The following is a 15570-nucleotide window of genomic DNA, read 5'->3' as shown; positions in this document are numbered from 1 at the left end:
AAAGTGACTTGTAATTCAAAGTTTCCAAAAATGGCAAGTTTTTGGACCACATTCAACTTGACTTTCCAACATCAAAGAAGCTTCAAATGAAATTTTGATGAACATGAAAGTTGAAGATCTTGCTCTCCCATTTCCAAAAAGTCCAAGATCATGAGCATCTGATGCATGGTTAAGGAGTTATGAGCAAATGATCACCAAGTGTGCATGGAACTTCAAAGTGGCATGAACGTACCAAGCCCGTGTTCGATTCCTGCAGGGCGCTTGTTTAATTAATTTCATTTGAAGCGCGCCTTGTACCTCACAAACCAGGGTTCGATACCTCGCTGGCATTTGTTTTATTGAATTTTTCCTATAGCGCTTCCTGTGACCTTAACGTCCTTGGTTCGATCCAACGCTTTGCATCTTTCCTTTTTAATTGTTTTCAATTGGAGCGCTTTTGTTAACCATGCAGACCTGGGTTCAACACTGGCTTGAGGCATGTTCCAATTTTCACATTTTTATTTCTTTCCATATTATTTTTCAACACTATTTCATTTTGTTCATGTGATTTCTAAAATTCATAACAAATAGAAAAATTGTCCAAATTGAACACAACTTTTTTCCACACGATTGTTGTGAGGTCTATTATTTTGTGATATTAATTGCCTGATTTGATTGTGGCTGGAATTTTAAATGTGCTTGCTCATTTGAACATGATACAAAAATGACATGTTGTGCCAATTGTTTTGTGAAATGCGCATATTTTATCCAATTGCCTTGAAATTTGACATGCTTGATCTATACATGTAACATGATCTTTTGGTTTTTGTTTGGCATTTTTAGCACATTCCATCACTGTTTTAGACACATGAATACATGGTGTGACAATTTGTGTCACACATTTGGATGTTGCTCTTGTCCATTTTCATTTACATGCCATTTGATACCTACTGGACCTAATTTTTTGCATGATGCTTGTGTTTAACATGTTGAGCTTGTATATAAAATTTCATGATCATTGGATTCATTTCTATTTTAATGTGGATTTTCTATTTTTGATGTCCAATTGTGGTCACCATTGATTGCCTTTGCCTTAGCTTGATTAATTGTTGGCTTTGCCTGGTGATTTGGCTTTGATCCTTTTTAGGATATGTTCTTGCTTGATTAAATGTGCTTCATGTGGATTGTCAACTTCTGTTTTGACTATTTGCTTTGCCTTTGACCCTAGTCTTGGTACTAGTGGTTTGTACTCACCTTTTGAGCTTTGTATTTCAGGCTCAAGCATCTAGCTCTAGTGGTTGATGTGATCTCATTACTTGAGATGCAAATTACTTTGTCCACTAACCTTTGTTGTGTTGTAGGTCCCTTGGTGATGAACTCACTTGAGTTGTTTACACATAGGACTTGTATTGTGTACATATTGGAAGAGAACCACTGTTGTTGACTGTTTGACTTGTCTGAAAACAATATTGACTGTTTGACTTTTGTACAGGTACATTAGTCGCTTTTAGCCCTTGCTTGAGTTTTGCTTTGGCTTGTGGTTGGTATACCACCTAGGTAACCACTCTTGTACTCCATGTAGTTTGGAAGCCCTGTCGTTTCTTTTGGCAGGCATTTGGCTGAAGTCCTCCTAAAGAGGCAATGTTTGTGCTTGTTTATTTTTGTGCCAAAGACCTCCTTGTTGAGGCACGGTTACTTGTTAAGTCCTTCTAAGTGAAGAGGCAATTAACAGATAGAAGGGATTAGCAATCAATCCCCTGTTAATCGTTGAGTCGTTCATTATGCTCGCACTACGTGCTGATGCTCTTGAACCTAACCCAAGATCTTGTATAGAGTCAGTCAAGTGGAATAGGGTCCCTCTTTCTGGATCCCCACACCTTCTTTGATTTGAGCTCACCCAGGCCAGGGTTAAGAGCATGAGGTCTTATCCTCATTTCCTTTCATCAGCTTCACCCTAACTCTCAATGTTAGTGGTTAAGAGCATCAGTACACCCCTATAGTTTTGGCTTGTTTGTCGAGGTTGATATGACCCCTCTTGACTAAAGCCTTACCCTTGGATGTTTGAGCCCCCTTGTTGGTGTGTTTAATCCATGATTATATGTTTTTGTGTGGTGTGGTTGTATCCCCATAGGTTTGCTAGACTTCGTATAGTCTCTCGTTTGCATGTCAATTAAGGTAGCACGATTCCTTCGTCTAGGACTTCCTTTCTTGCGTGAGCATTCCTAAAACACAAACAAACTCTATCTTCTCTTAAGGACACGTTAACTCCTTCTACTACAGGTGAGTAAGTCTCCAAAGGTCGAGCATCCGGTAGATTGCGTAGTAACGCCGTTCACTTAAAAAACACAAAACAAACAGAAATAGTTTAGTCGAACTACGACAACTCTGATTCTCATGTTTAGATGAGATACGTAGGCACGAGATGCGATGTCTTGTCGAGTTTGAATGACGACTAACATTAACCCTTCCTGGTTTTCGCCCTTGTTGCGATTCTTTTCTCTCGCCCTCGTTGCGATCGAGACCTTCCTATTCTCTTGCCCTAGTTGCAATCGAGACTTTTTTCTTTTTCCACCCTGTTGTGTGTGTTAGGAGTCGGATGTAAGACCAGCTATTGGCATTCCGTTTCTTGTTTGCGTTTGCTTGTTCGGAGTCTGATGTAAGTCCATCTATTGGCATTCGGTTTCCCGTTTGTTTGTTGTTTGTTCGGAGTCTAATGTAAGTCCATTTATTGGCCTTCGGTTTCCTGTTTGTGTTTGTTTGTTTGGAGTCGGATGTAAGCCCATTGATTGGCATTCCGTTTCCTGTTGTGTGTTTTTGTTGACGTCTCAGCGTCTCTTTTCAGCGTTTTGCCTCGGCGTGTGTTAGACGAGCTACGAGTGCTCTGATTCTTACTCTGGTTAGAGAAGATACGTATGCATAGGATGCGATATCCTAGCGAGCACGTTCCCCATTTCCCCGAACTACGTAGACTCCGATGTTTGTTTCTGACAAATTACGTAGGCCTAGGATGCGACATCCTGCCGAGTCCACTTTCTCCGTTTTCCTTCACCTGTGTTTTATTCCAGTTTGTGCATTTTTAAGCAGTTTGTTAGCAACCTTATTCTATTCTTTTGAGCGTGGATCCCGTCGAGTACGACGGACGTGAGGAGTGCTAATACCTTCCCCTTGCGTAACCGACTCCCGTACCTATCAATCTCTGGTCGTAAGACCATTCCTTTCCCTTTTTCAGGTTTACTTCGAGCGTTTCCTTTCCCTCCTTTGGGATAAATAACGCACGGTGGCAGCTCTGTGTCTTTTCCCGCCGGTTGTTTTTCGCGAATGCGACAGCTGGCGACTCTGCTGGGGACTTTTCCCTAAGCGAGTCAATCCTAGCGCTCTCTAGGATAGTTTTGGTTGCTTTTACTGTTTTATTTATGGCATTTATGATTGTTATGCTGTGATTATATATAGTTGCATATATGTTTGCATGCGTCATATTATCATTGTGCTGGCTGTGTATCTGTTTCTCTGTTGGGTGGGAGTCACAAGAGGTAAAAGGCCCAATACACAGGCTATGAGTGAACTTTAGGACACCTAGGAATAGAGTGATTTATGGGAAGCGGGTGGTATGGCGCCACTTAGCGGAACATGGTATCACGAGCAGTTCAGATTCTGATGGGGTATTATCGTTGCATACATCTGGTGTGCACATGATAATATTCTTGAAAGGATTGTTTATCCTGCGTTTCTCTTGACCTTACCTCGGCCTAGATTACACCCGTGAGTGGGGCGGGAGTGAATCTTTTGCAGGTACTGATGGTGACTATGGTTCAGTTGGATTTATGGATATTTATTGCTGAGACGCCGGAATTCTGTCTGTGGTACTTATCAATGGGTTCCGTTTATTTCGGATCCCCGGGTTGAATTTGAGGGTACCGGTGTTCAGAGGATCTTGTTGTCATCCATTCAGGGGATTTCCTGTGATGATGGTGATATATCCTCCGGTTCCGTTTATTTCGGAACCTCGTGAGTTGGATTTATGGTGACTTGGTCCTTCAGATGGTTGTGATCAGTTCAGAGATAGGAATCCAGTACAGTTGATCTTCAGAGGACTTGGAGGATGCACAGTGACTTGCATTCATGCATTTGCATCATTCCCATTTTGCATTCATCCGCATCTAACTCATGTTTATCCATACTCAGGGTACATTCTCGATTTAGATTCTGGTTGAGAGACTCCTGATGTCAGAATGTTATTGTCAAATTATTATCCGTCTCGATGAAGCCAAAATCAAAAGACAGAGTGTTCCTCATACAGATAGACATTGCATTCATGTGTGAGTCATATTAATCGGTCTTCTATTTTGTAGGTGTCAGTACCTAACCTGTGTGATTGACTTAGGAATCACTGCTCGCGCACGCCGAGTCATTCCTCTGCACATAGCTCGTCTGCACAAATACCCTACCAGATGCAACAGACCCAGAATGATGAATCCACCCAACGCTGACATTCTCGAGCTGAAAGAGAAGATGGGTGAATTGATCAACGTCATGCAAGGGTTCGCCTTGGGGCAAAGAGCAATCGCCGAGAGGGTGGAGAGGATTGAAAACTGGCTGAGAATGGGGAAAATACAGGGAAATGCTCCGTCGTTTGGAGTAAAGAAGCCCTTTGGTAATAGTCAGCGCAAGAAGGAGGGTGAATCGGGTGATGCGCATGCCCGAAGGGAACACGGAAGGGATCGTTACCACCTGTATGCTGCTACAGTGACTATTCCTGCTGGTAATCGGTCTGTACAACAACAACAGCCGCAACCTCAACAGAGAGCACAGAGAGCTGGGTGCCAAGTGAGAAAAGGGACGACGGATCATCAGTTTGATACGCCACCCGTGACGTATGCTTTTCTGTTTAAGAAGTTGAAGGATCTAGGGTTGGTTCAGCCGAGGACGTTGGCTCCGTCAAGACTAGATCAAGGGTCTGCAAGTCACGATGAGAACGCCAAGTGCGAGTTCCACTCTGGTGCGTCCGGGCATAACATTGAGGGTTGTAGAGCCTTTAAGCATGTCGTTCAAGATTTGGTGGAGTCTAAAGCCATCAATTTTGCACTGATGTCAAATGTTAATGCTAACCCCGTGCCGATGCCTGGTCCTTTGGGGGTGAACGTGATGTCAAAGGATAAGAGAACAATAGAGGTGACTGATGTGGATCAGTTGGGGACTCCAATGGCTGTGGTCAAGAGACATCTGAGGAAGAGTGGAGTTATCCCTGGTTGTGATCATTGTTGTACTGCATGCGCTGTCACTACGAATGGGTGCGTAATGTTGAGAGAGACGATCCAGAGAATGATGGATGGCGGACGTCTCCGATTTGAGAAAGTTGATGGGGGAGAGGAAGGTATTTTTGTCATCCCATTGTCATCATTCAAATATGGGGAAATGGACGATGAAATATGTGAAACATCATGTCAGGCATTTGAAACCGTCAAGGTGGAGAATGCCATTTTTGCTGAGAAAGAGAAGAAGTTGTCCATTACTTCTTACAAACAGGCCATGGAGGTGGTGAAGAATGGAGAAGCCCAAGGCTGAGGAAGGATGAAAGACATTATGGTGAAAGCAGATAGGTTCGGGGTTGACTATCAGCCGGGTCAAGGCTCGTCTGGACAGAGCAAAGGACATCGTCAACCGTTCACATTCACCAGTGCCAGAATGCTAGATCCAGATCACGCCTGTGCGAAGGGTGAAGAGATTGGCAGTGACTGCGAGCTCGATCCTTGGATAAAATCGTGCGTACCAGGGATGGAGGTCCAGAACTGGAAGGCCTAAAAGATCATCACCGTCACTCGACGTGAAGAGTAATATTTCTGTTTTTCAATTCTGTTTGCATGAAAGCCATACGTTTTGCCCGAAACATAATGGTTCATTGTAAGGGCCACCTCATGTGTTTCATCTTGCAACATTTTGCATCATTAATAAATGGATGTTTTTGTATTAAAAGCGGTGTTCCCTGTTTTTCATTTATTTTTGCAGTTTAAAAATAATAAAAATGGCAATGTTTATTTTCATTTGTCTTCCTTTTGATTCTTCTCGTTCCGACCTCAAAAGTAATGCATGAATCAACATTCATGTAATTGCGATCATTCTCCGGATCTCATTGATAACAATCGTGTTACACCCCGATATGACTTCGACAATCCGATCTACCACGCCGAAGAAGAAGGCGAAGAAGATGGTGAACTGTCGGAAGAATTAGCCAGGTTGTTGAAATAAGAGGAGAAGGAGATTCAACCGCACGAAGAGCGAGTTGAGATTGTCAATCCGGGCACCGAGGAGGTTAGAAAGGAAGTAAAGGTTGGGGCCGCCTTGGAGGCGAGGGTCAAGCGTGGAGGTGATGCCATTCGGTCTCAAGAACGCCGGTGCCACGTATCCAAGAGCTATGGTGACTTTGTTTCATGATACGATTCATCATGAAATTGAATGCTATGTGATGACATGATAGCAAAGTCCCGAACAGAAGAGGGGCATTTGGCAGATATGGCCAAGTTGTGTGATTGGTTGAGACAATTCAGACTGAGGTTGAATCCGAATAAGTGCACTTTTGAAGTGCAGTCCGCAAATTTGCTAGGCTTATTGTGAGCGAAAGAGGAATCGAGGTCGATCCTGCTAAAAAAAAAGAAAAAAAAAAGAAAAAAACTATTCAAGAAATGCCTGAACCGAAAACAGAGAGAGAGGTTCGTGGTTTTTTAGGTAGATTGAACTACATTTCATGGTTCATATCTCATCTAGCAGCCACGTGTGAACCCATATTCAAATTGTTAAGAAAATATCAAACGGTCAGGTGGAATAATGATTGCCAAGTGGCATTTGAAAAATAAAAGAAGATGTGCAGGAGCCTCCGATTCTGATGCCTCCTGTGGAGGGACGATCGTTAACCCTGTACTTGACAGTCCTCGAGGGGTCTATGGGGTGTGTACTGGGGCAGCATGACGAGTCTGGTCGAAAAGAGCATGCAAATTACTACCTTAGCAAAAAGTTTACCGACTGTGAAACAAAATATTCACAGCTCGAGAAAACTTGTTGTGCTTTGGCATGGGTTGCTCGTCGACTAAGACAGTACATGCTGGTTCATACCACTTTGTTGATTCCCAAGATGGATCTGATCAAGTATATCTTTGAGAAGCCAGCATTGACCGGACGGGTTGCGAGATGGCAAATGATTTTGTCTGAATACGATATACAGTATACCTCTCAGAAAGCAATCAAGGGGAGTGTATTGTCTGATTACCTCGCCCAGCAACCCATTGAGGATTATCAACCAATGAAGTTTGAGTTCCCTGATGAGGACATCATGGTTCTCAAATCGAAAGATTGTGAGGAACCGATCCCGGAGGAGGGGTCTGACCCTGAATCCGAATGGATTCTGATGTTTGACGGGGCCGTTAACGTGGATGGTAGTGGAGTTGGAGTTGTTTTAGTTATGCCGAAAGGATCCCACGTTCCTTGTGTTGCCCGGCTAACGTTTGAATGCACCAACGATGTGGCGAGTACGAAGCTTGTATCCTGGGTATCGAACCTTGGCGCGTACATCTACTGGGGCAACGCCTTTCTCGCTTGTGTATGGGATGGAAGCTGTGCTACCAGTTGAGGTCCAGATCCCATCATGGGGAGTCCTAATGGATGTAAAATTGAAAGAGGTTGAACGGGTAGGGACTCGGTACGAAGAGTCGAGCCTAATTGTGTGTGAAAGATGTTGGTAGCTATTCGTCGTGGGCAGTTGTACCCAGTGAATGAAGCGTGCTTTTGACCAAAAGGTGCGACCTCGTGGGTATCATGTGGGAGACGTGGTGTTAAAAAGGATCATTCCTCCTCAGAACGATCATAGGGGCAAGTGGACACCCAATTATGAAGGTCCATTCGTGGTCAAGAAGGTTTTCTCCGGTAGAGCCTTGTTGTTGACAACCATGGATGGCGAGGATTTTCCGTCCCCTGTGAATGCGGACGCAGTTAAAAAATACTTCGTATAAAGAGACCCGCTGGACGAAAAGAATAAAACAGTCCAGGCAAAAAGGGGCATCCCGGCGAACCAAAAAAAAATGAAAAAAGGTTCGAGCAAAAATTAGGGATAAAAAGGAAAATTTGTACACCCGGCAAGTCGAAAACCCCCACAAGGGCGGCTTGGGCAAAAAAGGGTATCCCGGTGGACTGAAAACCCGAAAGGGAGGTCCATGCAAAAGAGGGATTGAAAAGAACAACTGCGTCTAGCATGATCGTTTGTGCTTTGGATATGACATGGATAATCCCCGGCAGGGATCGGTCGGAAGCGTCTTGTTCAGAAGGCAGAAAGCGCGGAGAGTCTTGAGGATATATGGGGTGTAACCGAGTTGGAACTCGATGAGATCACGGGTTCACATTGCCATTAGGATAGATTTTCCTTTTATGCGCAATTACCTCTTTTCAGGGATTGCTTCCTGTGCTACTCAATTACGAGCTACCGTTTTCAGTCAATAAATGCATATTCAGTCAAATAATTTTGTTTTTGTTTTCACTACCGCTTTGATTGCAAAAACATCCGTTTATTTTGATAAAGAATCTTTGCATTTTGAGGCATAGGGGTCCCTTCCAATGCATGTTTATAAGGTTGAAAACGTGAAATTTTATTCGGAAGTCTGAGTGACCTAGGTGTTGGAATTTTGTCACGCCTGGGGCACGTTTTTATCTGACGATCCCTTTTGCAGGTGTTGTTGGTTATTTTCACTCACTTGCAGGTGGTGATATGAAGCCCTTTTGCAAAAGAATCCTTTGAAGTCCAATCAGGGACGAGGGATAGAAGAACGGTGAAAAGACGACGAAAGAATGGCGACGATCCTAGAGGGTAATCAAGAAGACTCTTCAAAGTCTGAGGATTAGAGAGTTGGCCCGGATCTGAGGAGATCGTTTGTCTCGAAGTAGAGAAAAGTCGAGGATCCAAGGTGATGAATCGGAAGAGACCAGATGAGTCTGGGAGCTCTCAGAAGTGGAAAATTGACACCATGGTTAGAGGGTGAATGCCAAAAGAAACGACAGGTGTTCCATGTCAATATTTCGTACCTCCCCAGCGGTTTGAGATAGTTATCTCCCCCAGCGGATCCGAGATCGGTGTTTCCTCGACAGTCAGGCCTGAGATAGTTATATCCCCAGCAATTTCAGAATTTGTTTCCCCTAGTAGGGTTGAGAGTGTTATTCCCCCAGCAAGTCTGAAGGTTGTCGTTTCCCCAGCGGAGGTTTGCGTTGGTAGTTTTTCCCCAGTGAAATCCCCAAGCAGATCGGGTTTAGTGGAGGTAATCCCCAGTGAGGGTTATCCTTTCCCCAGCAGCAGTGCTATTCCCCAGCAGGGTGGAGATTGGAGTGATATTGAGATCCTCAGTAGAGTGGCTCGTGCCGTCCCCGGAGGGGGATATTTTTTATGCATTCATCATTTAGAGAAGCATAGCATACTGCATCATTAATTGCGTAGCATTTCCATGGTTATGGAGCATTACGCTGTAAAATTCATGCATCAGCATTGCAAGCATAAGCTGGTCCCAAGCCGTGGTTACCGTTCGAGAACTGGTTTAGCCGGTTGGTGAAGATGTTACTCTGAGGAGTTTAGCATCGCGACGTTGGGTCATCTAGGTTGATTTCAGAATGTTTCTCCAGCATGATTGAGAGGTTGGTGTTTCCCCAACAAGTAACTCCCTAGTTGAGCTGGTTTCTCTGCCGTTCCAAGAATGTCAGATAAGTAAGTATCCCCAGCAGATTTGTTGTGTGTCCCCACAGAGTTGGAAGATCGAATCAGGAATTGTGGGCTCATCAAAGTGATCATTTGCTTTCCCAGCAGGAGTTTTCCTCCCCTTGCATCTTGCAGATTGGATCATATCCCCAACAGAGGCGAATCATTTTTCAACATCTGTGTGGCACATTTGCAGCGGTTGCTCTTGGCAGCATTCAGAATCAGTAATCCCCATAGAGGTTTATTTCCTCACCCGTCTGTGAAAGGAAAGCTTGACTCCCCAGTTTAGTCCCTGGCAAGCGTCTGCCTTGTTTTGACATATGTAGATGTCATCCTTGTGATACCGGTAAGTGTCGTGTTGATCCCCGTGTGGGTCCTTTTTTGGTGTCGGTAAACATCATCTTTCGATGTCGGTAAACGTCGAGTTTCTTCCTAGTCATCGGTAAATGTCTGGTCTTGTTTCACGTCTGAACATCATCTTTCGATGTCGGTAAACGTCGACTTTCTTTCCATTCATCGGTAGATGTCTGGTCGTGGTTCCTTTCTTCCCATTCATCGGTAGATGTCTGGTCGTGGTTTCTTTCTTTCCCATTCATCGGTAGATGTCTGGTCGTGGTTCCTTTCTTCCCATTCATCGGTAGATGTCTGGTCGTGGTTTCTTTCTTTCCCATTCATCGGTAGATGTCTGGTCGTGGTTTCTTTCTTCCCAGTCATCGGTAAATGTCTGGTCGTGGCTTCTTTCTTCCCAGTCATCGGTAAATGTCTAGTCATGTATTCTTTCTTTGATGAATATCAATTCCTCAGTAGAGTCATCAATGAACGTATGGTCTTGTTCCAGTTGAAAACATCTTTTTCCTGCAGTGGAAGCTGCCATCGGTAAATGAGCCTCGCTTTCCTTGACATCGGAAGATATCAAATCCTGCAGTGGAAGCCGCCATCGGTAAATGGCCTCGCTTTCCTTGATATCAGTGTATATCAAGTCAACTGTTTGGAAGCCGCCATCGGTAAATGTCCCTGCTTTCCTTGATATCAGTGTATATCAAGTCGACTGTTTTGAAGCCGCCATCGGTAAATGGCCCCGCTTTCCTTGATATCAGTGTATATCAAGTCGACTGTTTTGAAGCCGCCATCGGTAAATGGCCCCGCTTTCCTTGATATCAGTGTATATCAAGTCGACTGTTTTGAAGCTGCCATCGGTAAATGGCCTCGCTCTCCTTGATATCAGTGCATATCAAGTCGATTGTTTTGAAGCCGCCATCGGTAAATGGCCCCGCTTTCCTTGATATCAATGCATATCAAGTCGACTGTTTGGAAGCCGCCATCGGTAAATGAGCCTCGCTTCCTTCACTTCGTCCCCGGCAGAGTGCAAATTTTACGGTTCTTTTGGTATTCAATCCCTGTTTACCTTGAAAGTCTGATAGCCGCTGCTTTCATCCGTTCAGGTTCTCAGTTGATTGAATAGGGGCAGTTGTAGCACCTCAAATTTGCACCCCCCATGTATGCATTCATTTCATTTTTTAGGTCATTTATCATTCCATATTGCATTGCATCTTAGCAGTCAGCATTGGCATCAAGAGATTCACCAGTGCAAAAGAGCAAGTCTTTCCTTGAGATGAAGGCCACATGATTATTCTAAAGAGCTTATATGAACCAAGGTTCATTTTGAAGCAACTTTACCAAGAGGTGGAGGCCCAAAGTCATCAGTGCATTTCCAGGTCATCTGAGGCCCATAAAAGTCAACTGTGCAGTCAACTGAGGGCTATGAGATGGAGAAATTGTTTGAGACACTTCATTCATGTCCAAAAGAGGCCTATTCATCATTTCAAACACCTACCTTGAAGAATTTGAAGTCAAATCAAAAGTTTCCAAAAATGGAAAGTGACTTGTAATTCAAAGTTTCCAAAAATGGCAAGTTTTTGGACCACATTCAACTTGACTTTCCAACATCAAAGAAGCTTCAAATGAAATTTTGGTGAACATGAAAGTTGAAGATCTTGCTCTCCCATTTCCAAAAAGTCCAAGATCATGAGCATCTAATGAATGGTTAAGGAGTTATGAGCAAATGATCACCAAGTGTGCATGGAACTTCAAAGTGGCATAACTTTGGCTACAAAACTCCAAATTGAACCACTCTTTTTGCAAAATGCTTGTCTTGACCCATAGTTTCCAATTGAATCATTGCATTGCATGAAATTATCTCACATGACCATTGGTTCATACAAGTGCATTTTGGAGGGAAAATGCATAATTTGAAATTGGTGAATCATACATGCAAAATTCCAATTCTATGTTGTTCTTGAGCTGATTTTAAATGTTTTTGAACCTTGCATGGGCACTGTTCACGTGCATTTTTGCCATGCAAGGGTGAATTTGCCAAATTGGTCATACACCTCTTTTCTCATTAAGTTTCCATTAGCCAAGCTTAATTTGGATTAGCATGGTAATTAACACAGCATATAAAAGCTGATTCTAACTGTTTTGCTCAGATTACAGATTCTAGATCTAGAATTCAAGATTCCCTCCAAAATTTCTCTCATTCCAAATTTGAAAATTCTTCACACAACACATCAATATTATTGCATAATCGTGTTCACAATGCATCATTGAGTAGGAATTGATCTCTGGTTTGAAGAAATTGGACAAGAATCATGCACACACCAAGCTTGAAGATGAAAATGGATCTTGCAAATTAAGCTCCATTCAAGTGGATTCAGCTGAGATTTCTTGCATCAGACTTCAAGTCATCATCTCAGGATTGGATCTGGAAGATTTGAGCGCTTGAATCCACGGTTTTCTCATACTGCTCTCCAAGAAGGTTGGATTTCGACTCTCTCGTTTCTCCATTTTCTTGACATAAACTTGTAGTGCATGCTCCACTGATGATTCTGATATGAATTTTATTGATTTTGGCTGGATATTGAATGAGTTATGTCAATTTAAAGTTTTGATGTGAGAAATGTTTTCAATCGATTCGCTCGATTCAGTGAGAATTAGGCTTAGTGAATGGTAGATTCGTGCTCTACGAAGAAGGACGGTTCCAATGGTATATCACATGATGAATTCTGGAAAAAAACTACTGTTGCGCCGCCGTGGCTTCATCGGGGAAGACGGTGGAAACCACCGCGTTCCATCGTCTGGTGCGTAAGGCTAGGGTTTTACTGTTGAAGCGCATGAACGTACCAAGCCCGTGTTCGATTCCTGCAGGGCGCTTGTTTAATTAATTTCATTTGAAGCGCGCCTTGTACCTCACAAACCAGGGTTTGATACCTCGCTGGCATTTGTTTTATTGAATTTTTGCTATAGCGCTTCCTGTGACTTTAACGTCCTTGGTTCGATCCAGCGCTTTGCATCTTTCCTTTATAATTGTTTTCAATTGGAGAGCTTTTGTTAACCATGCAGACCTGGGTTCAACACTGGCTTGAGGCATGTTCCAATTTTCACATTTTTATTTCTTTCCATATTATTTTTTAACACTATTTCATTGTGTTCATGTGATTTCTAAAATTCATAACAAATAGAAAAATTGTCCAAATTGAATGCAACTTTTTTCCACACGATTTTTGTGAGGTCTATTATTTTGTGATATTAATTGCCTGATTTGATTGTGGCTGGAATTTTAAATGTGCTTGCTCATTTGAACATGATACAAAAATGACATGTTGTGCCAATTCTTTTGTGAAATGCTCATATTTTATCCAATTGCCTTGAAATTTGACATACTTGATCTATACATGTAACATGATCTTTTGGTTTTTGTTTGGCATTTTTAGCACATTCCATCACTGTTTTAGACACATGAATACATGGTGTGACAATTTGTGTCACACATTTGGATGTTGCTCTTGTCCATTTTCATTTACATGCCATTTGATACCTACTGGACCTAATTTATTCCATGATTCTTGTGTTTAACATGTTGAGCTTGTATATAAAATTTCATGATCATTGGATTCATTTCTGTTTTAATGTGGATTTTCTATTTTTGATGTCCAATTGTGGTCACCATTGATTGCCTTTGCCTTAGCTTGATTAATTGTTGGCTTTGCCTGGTGATTTGGCTTTGATCCTTTTTAGGACATGTTGCTGCTTGATTAAATGTGCTTCATGTGGATTGTCAACTTCTGTTTTGACTATTTACTTTGCCTTTGACCCTAGTCTTGGTACTAGTGGTTTGTACTCACCTTTTGAGCTTTGTATTTCAGGTTCAAGCATCTAGCTCTAGTGGTTGATGTGATCTCATTACTTGAGATGTAAATTAATTTGTCCACTAACCTTTGTTGTGTTGTAGGTCCCTTGGTTATGAACTCACTTGAGTTGTTTACACATAGGACTTGTATTGTGTACATATTGGAAGAGAACCACTGTTGTTGACTGTTTGACTTGTCTGAAAACAATATTGACTGTTTGACTTTTGTACAGGTACATTAGTCGCTTTTAGCTCTTGCTTGAGTTTTGCTTTGGCTTGTGGTTGGTATACCACCTAGGTAACCACTCTTGTACTCCATGTAGTCTGGAAGCCCTGTCGTTTCTTTTGGCAGGCATTTGGCTGAAGTCCTCCTTAAGAGGCAATGTTTGTGGTTGTTTACTTTTGTTCCAAAGACCTCCTTGTTGAGGCACGGTTACTTGTTAAGTCCTCCTAAGTGAAGAGTCAATTGACAGATAGAAGGGATTAGCATTCAATCCCCTGTTAATCGTTGAGTCGTTCATTATGCTCGCACTACGTGCTGATGCTCTTGAACCTAACCCAAGATCTTGTATAGAGTCAGTCAAGTGGAATAGGGTCCCTCTTTCTGGATCCCCACACCTTCTTTGATTTGAGCTCACCCAGGCCAGGGTTAAGAGCATGAGGTCTTATCCTCATTTCCTTTCATCAGCTTCACCCTAACTCTCAATGTTAGTGGTTAAGAGCTTCTGTACACCCCTACAGTTTTGGCTTGTTTGTCGAGGTTGATATGACCCCTCTTGACTAAAGCCTTACCCTTGGATGTTTGAGCCCCCTTGTTGGTTTGTTTACTCCATGATTATATGTTTTTGTGTGGTGTGGTTGTATCCCCATAGGTTTGCTAGAATTCGTATAGTCTCTCGTTTGCATGTCAATTAAGGTAGCACGGTTCCTTCGTCTAGGACTTCCTTTCTTGCGTGAGCATTCCTAAAACACAAACAAACTCTATCTTCTCTTAAGGACACGTTAACTCCTTCTACTACAGGTGAGTAAGTCTCCAAAGGCCGAGCATCCGGTAGATTGCGTAGTAACGTCGTTCACTTAAAAAACACAAAACAAACAGAAATAGTTTAGCCGAACTACGGCAACTCTGATTCTCATGTTTAGATGAGATACGTAGGCACGAGATGCGATGTCTTGTCGAGTTTGAATGATGACTAACATTAACCCTTGCTGGTTTTCGCCCTTGTTGTGATTCTTTTCTCTCGCCCTCGTTGCGATCGAGACCTTCCTATTCTCTTGCCCTAGTTGTAATCGAGACTCTTTTCTTTTTCCACCCTGTTGTGTGTGTTAGGAGTCGGATGTAAGACCAGCTATTGGCATTCCGTTTCTTGTTTGCGTTTGCTTGTTCGGAGTCTGATGTAAGTCCATCTATTGGCATTCAGTTTCCCGTTTGTTTATTGTTTGTTCGGAGTCTGATGTAAGTCCATTTATTGGCCTTCGGTTTCCTGTTTGTGTTTGTTTGTTTGGAGTCGGATGTAAGCCCATTGATTGGCATTCTGTTTCCTGTTGTGTGTTTCTGTTGACGTCTCAGCGTCTCTTTTCAGCGTTTTGCTTCGGCGTGCGTTAGCCGAGCTACGAGTGCTCTGATTCTTACTCTGGTTAGAGAAGATACGTATGCATAGGATGCGATATCCTAGCGAGCACG

The sequence above is a fragment of the Lathyrus oleraceus genome, chromosome 4 (assembly GCF_024323335.1).
Source record: "Lathyrus oleraceus cultivar Zhongwan6 chromosome 4, CAAS_Psat_ZW6_1.0, whole genome shotgun sequence".
Lineage (NCBI taxonomy): Eukaryota > Viridiplantae > Streptophyta > Magnoliopsida > Fabales > Fabaceae > Lathyrus > Lathyrus oleraceus.
This window is presented reverse-complemented; position numbering follows the sequence as displayed.